This window comes from Cetorhinus maximus, chromosome 9 (assembly GCF_964194155.1).
Source record: "Cetorhinus maximus chromosome 9, sCetMax3.hap1.1, whole genome shotgun sequence".
In the NCBI taxonomy this organism is placed as follows: domain Eukaryota; kingdom Metazoa; phylum Chordata; class Chondrichthyes; order Lamniformes; family Cetorhinidae; genus Cetorhinus; species Cetorhinus maximus.
Window position 1 is genome coordinate 43,007,501 of NC_135887.1, and position 11,448 is coordinate 43,018,948.

Genomic DNA, 11,448 nt, shown 5'->3' on the forward strand with positions numbered 1-11,448 from the left:
CCACTCTCCCACACAAGACTACTGGTGCCTCACCTGAAATAAGATAACCCCATCTTAAAATATACTTTATCTCCATTTGAGCCCCTGTTCTGTATAGCCTCCCTGAAGTGAAAGGTCAGCAGGCTATATACTCTAACCCCTGCCCATCATATAACCACTAAAGGGTGTCATGAGTGTTTTCTGTCATATAGCCTACTGATTTACCCCTCCTGCAATCTGCTGGGAAACCTCTTGCCCCAATGAAATAATATTGCAACAAACATTGGAATCTTACTGTGTGTAACAGTGGCAGTGAACTTGCATCACACCATTGCGCAAGTAAAGCGATGCCACCATGTCACCAGTTGTGACATTGTGCATGTAATGGAACAGAATGATACACAGTGGATTCAGTGGAATTGGCAGCAACAGCGCTGGAAAAAGTCATTTCGTAATGGCTACAACTGGCCTCAAGAGATTGAAGTCGAACAGTTTTGAGCAGAGGTGACATAGAGCTAAGCCTGGGTTCAACACAATGTTCAGAAGCACTGTTTTATCCGATTAGTATTGCTTGATTGCATTTTCAACTTTGTCAGCTTAGATTTCATATTTTTGATTAATTGATCAATTGATTTATCAGCACAGCTGTCTGTGTTTAAGAACAGATGTACATAAACATCTGTGACTTAATGCTAACTCATCAAACAACTTTAGATTTTATACAATATCTGTGGACAGAATTCTAACGATTAAATGTTTGGGAGTGTTTAAAGCTTTCATTTTGTTTGTTCTTTGCCAATGAAAGTCTTTTCTGTATAAAGCTGATAAAGGTTTGTGAATTATGAAATTTTCTGTTCCTGTTAGCAATAATGCTTCAGCCAACACATCTACTTTTAAACACAAGACCTGCATTGTACAAGGCATCCCAGTTAGTAGTTTGCTGAAGAAAAACAAATTAAACCCAAATATGGCTGGCAGTTTGAAGGCTTGTAGTCTTGGCAATCAGCTTATGAAAACCAGATTGTGTGAAGAAAGTTAATAACATACATTACAGACCAACTCATTTCAATGAATCTCATCAAAATCCACCATGTTTAACGATGGGCACCATTAATCTGCACCACTGATGTAAAATATAAACAATACTGATTTCAAGTCCATCAGTGCCATTTCATCAGGTTAACTGTGCCCCACTTTTTAAATCATGATTACTCGACTGCAATGTGTGAAAAGGGATGTGTAGCAATTGTGAGTTAAACCTTTCATACTGTTATGGGGATCATGTGACTGAATGGACGAATCAACCCTAAGCACGGGGAATCTTAGGAGTGGAGTCTCCTGGCCTTGGTCTTGGAACAAGCATGTAGCTTCATCAGGAGCTCTGTAAATAAAGTTTACTGTTTCTTACAAGAACCAGCCCTGCATTCCAAGTTTATTACAATTGGCGACAAGGATAAATAGCTCCAATGCTGCACCTCGCCTCTTGAATGTGAGTATCTTGGCTTTTAAGGGAGAAAAAAGTATATCACCAGCAATGCCTCTCTTTAGCAGAGTTGACCCATATGACTCATCCATTGAGGACTGGATTCAGTACATAGATCACCTAGGTTTCTACTTTGTGGCTAACGAAATAACTGTGGAGGAAAAACAGAAGGCAATTCTCCTAAGTGTCTGTGGAAGCAAAATATATAACCTAATCCGTAGTCTGATGGCTCCAAACGCGGCAAATTCCAGATCCTTCACTGAGCTAGTAGACCTCAAGAAGGCACATTTTCAGCCTAAACCATCAGTGATCATGCAAAGATTCAAGTTGAACCCTAGAGTAAGGGCCCCCGGTGAGTCGACCGCAATGTACCTCGCAAAGTAACCAGTTAATGGAGCACTGTGACTTCGGTGATACTCTAAACGACATGTTACGAGATCGTTTGGTTTGTGGCATACATGACAATGCCATTCAGCACCATTTACTTGCAGAAGTTAATATAGACTGAGCTAGTAGACCTCATGGGTTAGTGCGCCATGGAGATAGAGCTAGCAATGGAGAGACGTCAGAGAGACTTGCAGGCTTTGCAGAGTGTGCAACATGGCGCCGTACTACAGGTAGGGTGGGGGCCTGCTGCTGGGCATGGCGCGAAGACCAAGGAGGCTACCGCGAAGTTGGACATGGTCCCTACTGCTAGAAAAACAAAAAGAAATGCTGGAAGTAGCTCACCAGTAATCCAGAAATTAAAGTGTGACCAATGAGGGTATAATCATGTACTGGAAATATTCCATTTAAAGAGGCAGAATGCCACTACTGTCACAAAAAGGCAAGTTGTTATGCGGTGCAGGGCGAGATCAAGGCAGCCATTCAGACTGCAGGCCAAGTTGAATGAAGTGCACAGTATAGGTGAACCAGAAGCTGCTGAGACTGACATCTATTCCCTACACAATCCAAAGGCCAGGAAAACTGAACCTATCACTGTTACCCTTCAAGGGCAACTAGAGATGGGCAATAAATGCTGGCCCAGCCAGCGAAGCCCACTTCCCGTGAATGAATAAAAAAAAGTAAATGGAAAGCCTCTAGTCATGGAGGTTGACACAGGAGCATCAACCACAGTGGTGGGAGAACACATTTTTAAATACTTCAGAGAAGGTTCCCAGCCATTGAATTTGGAGCAAACCACAGTTCAGCAAAAACCGTATGCTGGAGAGGCAATACAGGTGAAAGGCATCTGTACCTATATCCTACAGGCAACAGACAGCCCAGCTGTCAATAATTGTTATAACAGGAGAAGGACCTAGCCTTTTGGGCTGTGATTGGTTGAAAGAAATTAAACTTAACTGGTCAGAAAATTTTCAAGTCATAACAGGAGGAACTCCTGAGATGTTAACAAAGTATGACAGAGTATTCCGAGATGATTTGCTGAAAATCAAAGGTCTACAAGCTAAAATATATGTGGATTCTAAAGCAACACCCTGGCGTTTAAGGCAAGATCTTTGCCTTATGCCCTAAAGGAGAAGGTGGATGCGGAATTGCGCTGTTTGGAGAAGTTAGGAATAATCCAGCCTGTCTAATTTTCAGAATGGGCAGCGCCCATAGCCCCTGTCATGAAACCAGATCAAACCATCCACATCTGCAGCGATTATAGCTTATGTGAATAAAGCTGTGAAATTAGACAAATACCCAATCCCAAGGATTGTAGATCTGTACGCTAAACTTGCAAAAGGAACATCCTAAACTGGACATGAGCCATGCATACCAACAGCTAGAGCTGCACAACACATCAAGAAGTTATGTTACCACAAAAACGCACAAGGACCTGATTCAATATACATGCCTACCCTTTGGTGTGTCATCTGCTTGTGCGATTTTCCAAAGAACCATGGAAAGTTTACTACAAGGACTTCCCCGAGTTATAGTGTACCTGGATGATGTCCTGATCACAGGATCAACTGAAGCAGAACATTTGGCCAACCTAGAAGAGGTTCTGAAGAGATTTTTGAAGGCTGGCATATGTTTGAGGAAAGGGAAGTGCACTTGCTGAGCAACTGAAGTCACGTATTTGGATCATCGAGTGGATGCCCAAGGGTTGCATCCCGTAGAGGAGAAAGTCAGGACAATCAAGGAAGTGCCCTCTCCTACCAACGTCACTGAGCTCAAGTCTCTTTTGGGCATGGTAAACTATTACCGTCGCTTCTTGCCTAATTTATTTACGGTGTTAGCCCCTTTAGACTTATTATTAAAATAGAACTACAGATGGTCCTTGAAGGCTCAGCAAGCGGAAACCTTCATAAAAGTCAAGAAGTTGTTACTTATCATGTTTGCTAGTGTACTATGACCCATCTAAGGAATTAATACTCACTTGTGATGCATCTCCCTACAGAGTGGGAGCAGTATTGTCACACAAGATGGAGGATGGATCTGAAAGACCAATAGGATCTGTATCCAGAACCCTTTCTGCAGCTGAGAAAGTTTACTCACAAATTGAAAAAGAGGGCTTGTTTATCGTATTTGGAATAAAGAAGTTCCATCAATATTTACACGGTCGACACTTCACCATGGTGTCAGGTCACAAACCACTGTTGGGTTTGTTTAGTGAAGATAAGGCAATCCCACTGATTGCCTCAGCTAGAATTCAAAGATGGGCTTTAATTTTGTCAGCATGCGAGTGCACTTTTATGCACTGTCTGGGTATGCATATTGCAAATGCAGATGCCCTCCGTCTTCTTCCTTTGCCAGACAACATTACATATGCTCCAGTACCTCAAGAGGTAGTACTTGTGTTGAATTTCCTGGACTCCTCACCAGTCTGCTGAAACAGATAAAGACAAATCGGAATCCAATTTTATCAAGAGTCCGTGAACAGGTATTGCAATGATGGTCAAATGCACAAGTCCCTGAAGAATTGAAACCATTCTATGCCCGTAAATCTGAACTGAGTTATCAAGATGGGTATCTTGTTGTGGGGAGCAAGAGTTGTCGTCCCTTTGTAAGGAAGAGAACCATTATTGATAGAGATTCTTGGTGCATGTCCTGGTATTTTGAAAATGAAGATGCTTGCATGAAGTTATATCTGGTGGCCAAGTATAGACAGTGAAAAAGAAAAAATGGTTAAACACTGTCTCCAGTGTCAGCAACAGCAGAAGTTGCTCGGTTCAGCTCCACTGCATCCGTGGGAGTGGCCTGGTCGACCTTGGGTTAGACTACATATAGACTATGTAGGTCCATTTCTAGGTACCATGACCATCGTCGCATACTTGTCTGACTGTCCTCTGTCCCATTTGTGCTGTTGCTGCTAAAATTTCTTTTATAGAATTTAGCAGTGATGTGGAGAGTTCTTGATTAACAGACATTGGGTTCTGCAGTGCATGGCAGCACCATTTCCAATGCCAACATGCCTTGAATTAACATAGCACAGGGGTCCAACAGTTCCCCTGCTGGGTGCTCTCGCCCGCCTTTGCCACCTCCTTCTGTAGGCCCTACCTTCAGTCACCTCCCCAGCTCTTCGATTATTAATGATCAGTGCTTATGTTTATTTTTTGAGCTTCTTTTTGTTAAATTAAAGGAGCTACATAAATGCAGTTGTTCTTGTGGTCAAAGTGCATCTATAAATTACTCAATGTTATTACCATGGACATCTTTTAAGTGAGGCCACTGCACAATGATCAAGAAGAAAAATGAAAATAACTTGCAATTATATTTTACAATATTACCATGTCCCTCAGAAACATTGCTAAGAACTTCAGAAATAACAAATTTCTTTGAAGTACAGTGGCTTGTGCAATAAGCGGCTGCTGTATTTACCTGCACAGCACAATATCTCGACAGAAGTGAGAACTATTACCAGTTGATCTGCTTTTAGTGATGTAGATTGAGAGAGGAATGTTGCCCAAGGCAGTGGGAGAACTACCTAGTTTTCTTTGCATAGTGCCATGGGATCTTCAATATCCACCGGAACATTGCACGAAGTGGACAGAGCTTCAGCTTATCTAAAAGATGGCACCCCTAGTAATACAACACTTCTGAGTATGGCACTGGAATGTCAGCTTAAATTATGTGCTCAAGTACTAGAAAGGGGCTTGAATTCATAACCTTCTAGATCAGACAGAAGTGCTACCCCCTGATTCAAGGTGACACGTGGTGAAAATAGGGATGACAAGTGTTTCTCTTTTTCAACATTTATTGTCCTAGTTGCCCTTAAGATGGTGGTAGCGGGAGCATTCTTCTTGAACTGCTGCAGCCCATTTGGTGAAGGCACTACCAAAGTACTGCTGGGTAGGGAGTGCAATGAAGAGACGGTGATGCATGCCCAAGTCAGGATGATGTGTGAATTGGCAGACGATGGGTGTTTCCATGCATCTGCTCCCCTCCTCCCTCTAAGTGGTAGAGGCTACAGGTTTGGGAGGTGTAATCTAAAAGTCAATTATCATGCAATTATTGTCTTCTGGATGATATCAGCGCAGACTAAGTATCAAAACTCATGGTCAAGTAATGTGCTGACACTCAGTGGAACTGCATCACAACACTGCAGGTTAGTATCATCAGGAGGATACTGGTTGAATTAATTCTCATTCATTATCAGCACCTAATTTGAATGATCACATTTAAGGCAAGTGTACAAATTGTAAACATGCTACAGTGGACTTTAAGGCATAATTCAGACATCAGTTGTTATAATGTGTGTAAAAGATTCAAGTAAATATCCAAAAATATCCCTGCTGTTCAGCTACATTTCCTTTTAAGAAATTGCATGGTCCTTTTACAAATAACAATGGAAACATTGTTTTACTGTTATGTTATATGCCATTAAAAGTCAGACGAAGTATATGACTGCTCTGTAAAATCTACATTATGGGCAGAATTTTATGCTGATCGGTGGTGCATACCCGACCCGATCCAGCATGAAATCGTGTGAGATGACGTCACGTGAGTGTCCTGACGTCATCCTGCGCTCGCGCAATATTTCGGTTGGCGCACGCGCGCAAAAGTCGGAAGCGCGCCCGCTGACAATTGAGAGGGCAATTAAGTCCAGTAATGGCACAATTGTCTGCAATTTTTCATTGCCCATCCAACCTCACAGTTGGCGGATGGGCGAATCGGCCAGGCGGCCTTTACATTTTTCATCAAACCTCATCCATGGGTGGGATGAGGTTCCCATGAAGAAATGAAATATAAATAAATTTCTGTGGGCAGCATTTTCAGTAGTTACATTTTCAGGTGATTTATTATGATGCACGGGCACTTTCTTTCAGCTCCTGAAACTGTTATTTTTGATTTTTCGAATCTTCAGCTCCCTGAGGCAGCTCTCTACCTTCAGGGAGCTTTCCCTCAGCGCTGGCCCGCGCTTGCATTGATGCCAGCGCCCACACTCCTCCTGCCCCCAATCAGGCAGCGCTGAGCTTCTCAGCGTGTGTTTCATGCTGGCTGGCTGTTAATTGGCCAGCCAGCGTGAAATCGCAGTTGGGGGCCGATCGTGGTCAGCGCGTCCGTTCCCCGGTCGATCCCAGGCCCGCTGATCGCGCCCGCCTGCCGACCTAAAAATTCAGGGCTATGTTTAACATGTTACAGAACTTTTACTGAGTTCATTTCTTTCAAGATATTGAGTTATCTTTGATGATACTCATTAAAACACAGCAATTATCTTAATCATAGGATAATTCTGGATCTCTGCTGGATACCTACCAATACAATTTTGATAAGCTACAATTTCCCAAATCTGTGTCACAGCCAACCCACCTTCCTCACTGCCACCCATTATCTGTGCAACTGACATCAGTATTCATGTCTTCGAGCCAGCTCATTGCACATATCCAATTACAACAAATGACTCTTACTTGGATAGGTCATTTACTAAAACTAACCTATGCAGATAAGAGTTTAATGCACATTAAGTCTCAAAGTACTTAACTGTCTTTCATTTTCAAACACATTCAGATTGCTAGATATGAATAGTGAAGAGTCAAGCAACGGCTAAAGAGTTATAGTTCTCAACTCTTCTAGTTTTTTGACCAACATTTCTCCATCGAAACACCAGTGTTATGACGCAGCAGATGATGTGTATCAGGCGGATCGAATCCACGAGGGAAACTTGATCACGAGGTCACAATGGTTTTGCAATTTGTATTTTATTTTGAGAATTTGGACACGGAGTGCTTCAGTATCTGCGGAGTTGTGAATGGTGCTGAACGTTGTGCAATCCTCAGCGAACATTCCCACTTCTGATAACAAAAGAACAGATTTCAAACGCATATATAGGTCTACAAATTACTGCTAAATTAACTCCAAAAACCCCTAATTAATCTGGCTTCCAGTTACACCCCCATTAAGGCAACGGGAAAAAAATAGATTTAAACAGGCAAGCCAACACAATACCCTGGACAGTAGAATTCCAAGTTGCTTTTCCCAGCTTCAGTTTCTGTTGACAGCAGGTGTAATGCACAAATACTGGAGGCTTTTCATACTTCTGGTAGATCTTACAATGTCTTCCCTGACACATAGCTTCAATATCATTTATACATGTTTCTCCCTTTTAATGTAAATCCAATTGTTCCCATATGTCTTTGGAACTTTACTTTTCTCATAATATAAATCTTTTCATGGTGCTAATATTGTCAGCAACCTTTGAGAAAAATAAACACACTGCTTGGCCTAGCTTCTCTGGCTAATTGTAACATCCTACCATCTCTTTGAAATTCAAACTACCCTGATTTATCTAAAAATGCAAATTCTCTTCACCTCGCATTCTAAAACTTCAGCCATGTTTACATATTTAGCATTTCAAACCTAGCTTCTTTTGATGAGCCAAAGCCTCCAGGCCAACTGTCTCCAATTCAATTCACACACACACAGACACACATGCAGAGAAATTATTGAAAACACACTATTAACCTACTTTTACGATAAATCACAATAATATTATGAGAATTATTATACGTTTGTGACAACCAGCAAAAATAGATTAAAATGATCATTCTTCTCTTTGCAGTTTGTGGGGTTGTGCTGTGCTTATTATGGTTGTTGCCTGGAAAATGCTTTGCTCTGCACAGTGTGGCTGCTGTGTGGTACTGATAGCCTTGGAACCATTGATCAAGGACCATAGGGCTGAATTTTTAGCTCGGCGGCCGGGTGCATGCCCAACCTGACCGAGCAGAAGATGACGTGCGATGACGTCTGGCGAGCGTCAAGCCGACAATTAAAAGGCCTATTAAGGCCATTAAAAAGGTAATTAAAAGAAACTTTTCATCGCCCGTCCAACCTTACGGTTGGCAGGCAGGCCAAGAGGCCAAGCAACTTTTGCATTTTTTAGGAAACCTCATCCACGGGCGGGATGAGGTTTCCAACAGCAGATAAAGATGGAATAAAAATTTTGAAATTTAATTAATAACATGTCCCTACTCATGTGACAGACTCACATGAGAGGACATGTTTTATAACATTTTTAATTTCTTTTTTTTTTAACTCTTCATCTCCCTGAGGCAGCTCCGTGCCTCAGGGAGATTTTCAAGCACGTGCCTGAATGCACGCGCAAAGCTCGTGCTCGGTCTCCAACCCCCCTCCCCCACCCCAACAGGCTGAGTGCTGCCACTTGTGTTTCTCGTTGGGCAGGCCTTAATTGGCTCGCCAGTGCGAAATTGCAGTCCAGCCCCGATCACGGGCAGTGGGCGGCTTTCTGACTGCCCCCGCCTGCCCCTGCCGAGTGTACCCACCAAGGGCAAACTCCTGCCCATAGACAATATAGTGACTGTACACAAGGCTGGAGGGGACAGTTGTTCCTTTATAAGTGCATGAATCCTCTTTTAAAAATGCTCACTGTAGAAGAGCAGAATATGCTAGGAGTGCTGCCAAAACTTAGTGCTCAAAGCTAATCATCAGGCGGTGGCTATGTGCTCACTTAGCAATTCAGCGGGTGATAATCACAAATATTGTATCTAATGGGCCAAACTGTGAATGTTGGAAATCTGCATTAAAAACAGAAAAATGCTGGAAACACACAACAGGTCCATAAACATTTGAAGTGAGAAAAAGACATGATTAATGTTTAGGGCAGAAATCCAAGCTGAAAAGTCAACCTATATTTCCTCTTTGTGATTGCTGCCCGTGTATTTCTGGCATTTTGTTCTTTTTTGTAGGCTATTCTGAAGAGTGAAAACATACCCAATACAGAACTTGAGTGTTGTTGAAAAAAGAGACATACTATCAAAGCTTTTTGTCTTGCACTCATCAAGACAGCTATGCATGATAAGACAACAGTAGAAGGAACAATAATTTATACTGCATGAAAGTGCACTAATCTCTTCTCATGTAGTATAAATTGTTCCTTTGCTGTTGGCTTATCTTGAATAGCTGCCTTGTTGAGTGCAAGACAAAAAGCTTCGATAATATGTCTCTTTTCAGCAATATCCAGTACAGTTAGTGGGAAATTTAGAGCTTTTATTGGGGTCATCTTTTTTTCCTCTCAGGCAAGTCATTCAATCAAACAAACAGCAAAAATTATGTTGACGCTGGAAATCTGAAACAAAAACAGAAATGTGTAATTTCATGCATCATTTGATATAGGGTCACCTACCACCAATACACAAACTGAAGCTAGAATTTTATGTTCACCAAAGGGTTCTTCAGAGACCAGTGCTCAAAGACTCAGTAACTCTTTGTGTCATTCTCTTTCCAGATTAGCTGATACCTGTGCTCCTAATCAAAGACTGTGAGAAGCCAGAGATCCCCACAACTAAAAGGAAAAGGAAGCTGGTTCTAGGGCTTTAATTTTAAGTAGACAACCAACAGAGGGAGGGCACCCACAGAAATATGCAAGATGGCTGACATCCAGAGAGCTGATCTCTGAGTTCTCATTACTGAGTTCTCACAACAGAGAGAATGCCACATCTTTGAGGCTGGCCATCTCATGGAAAAATGTCCTGTTGGGCCAGAGTTTGCAAATGCAGGGCAGTGAATAATCTTCCTTTTCAGCTATTGTGAAGTATTTCTGTTGCATAGGCATGACACTTCATTGCTCAAACCAAGGTTACAGAATAATTATGAATGATGAGGTGTTTTGGCCCATCTCAATTCATCCATTTAAAGAGCCTCAAATGATACCATCACCACCTACCTGCCCCACCCCATACCCACTGCATCAAAACATCCAATTGTCCAATTGTTTCCTCAATGATTCCAGTGTTTATACCTCCATTATGCTACAGGAAGTGAAGATACCACTGTAAACTGACATATAGGTTACTATTGGTCAGCAAAGTTGTTTGGATCTTTATCAAGGTTGCCGCAATGGTAGAGTTCTTTCTCCTTCAAGATCCTGTCAAGATCTAAGCTACTGGTTTTCAAACTCACATGTCAGGGCTCCCGGCAAATATATATAGGGCCCATTGCAGTGGGAACCATGGCGGCTAGGCCCAATTAATCATGGGAGAGACCCTGTGTCAGTCTTCCAGTGGCAGGGGAATCTCCCCAAATTAAGTTTTGGAGAGCGAAGGGGCTGATGTGGGATTCACAGCCACTGGTGGCAGGATGCCAATTAGGCCCATTAATGAGCCAATTAACAGACGTTATCCCTGAGGCCACCACAATTTAGTGGTGCCTCAGGGATTTAACATGAGCCTCACAGCTCTTCCGCACCCTCGGAAGGCTGCCCAGCAAACCCTCTTGGGATTGCCAGCAGTCTCCTAGGGGTTTATCAGGCCTGACTCTGTGCATGATTAGTAAACCCTGCATTGGGAAGGGGTTGGAGGTGGGGGGAGAGGTGCTGAATACCACTACCTTGTCCTTGCCTGTGACCTCCTTGACCCTCTCTGTCCTGCAACCTCCACCCCATGACTCCCATCCTACCCTCAGTCATCTTTGGCCCCACAACATTCCTGGGCCTCTGGTGGGCTCAGTACTGCCAGCGGCGACAACTCCCACTGGCCAGTGCTGACAAGTAGCTGCTTGCCTCTGATTGGTTGGCAGCTCTTGGTGGGGGTGGGAGGGGGACTTCT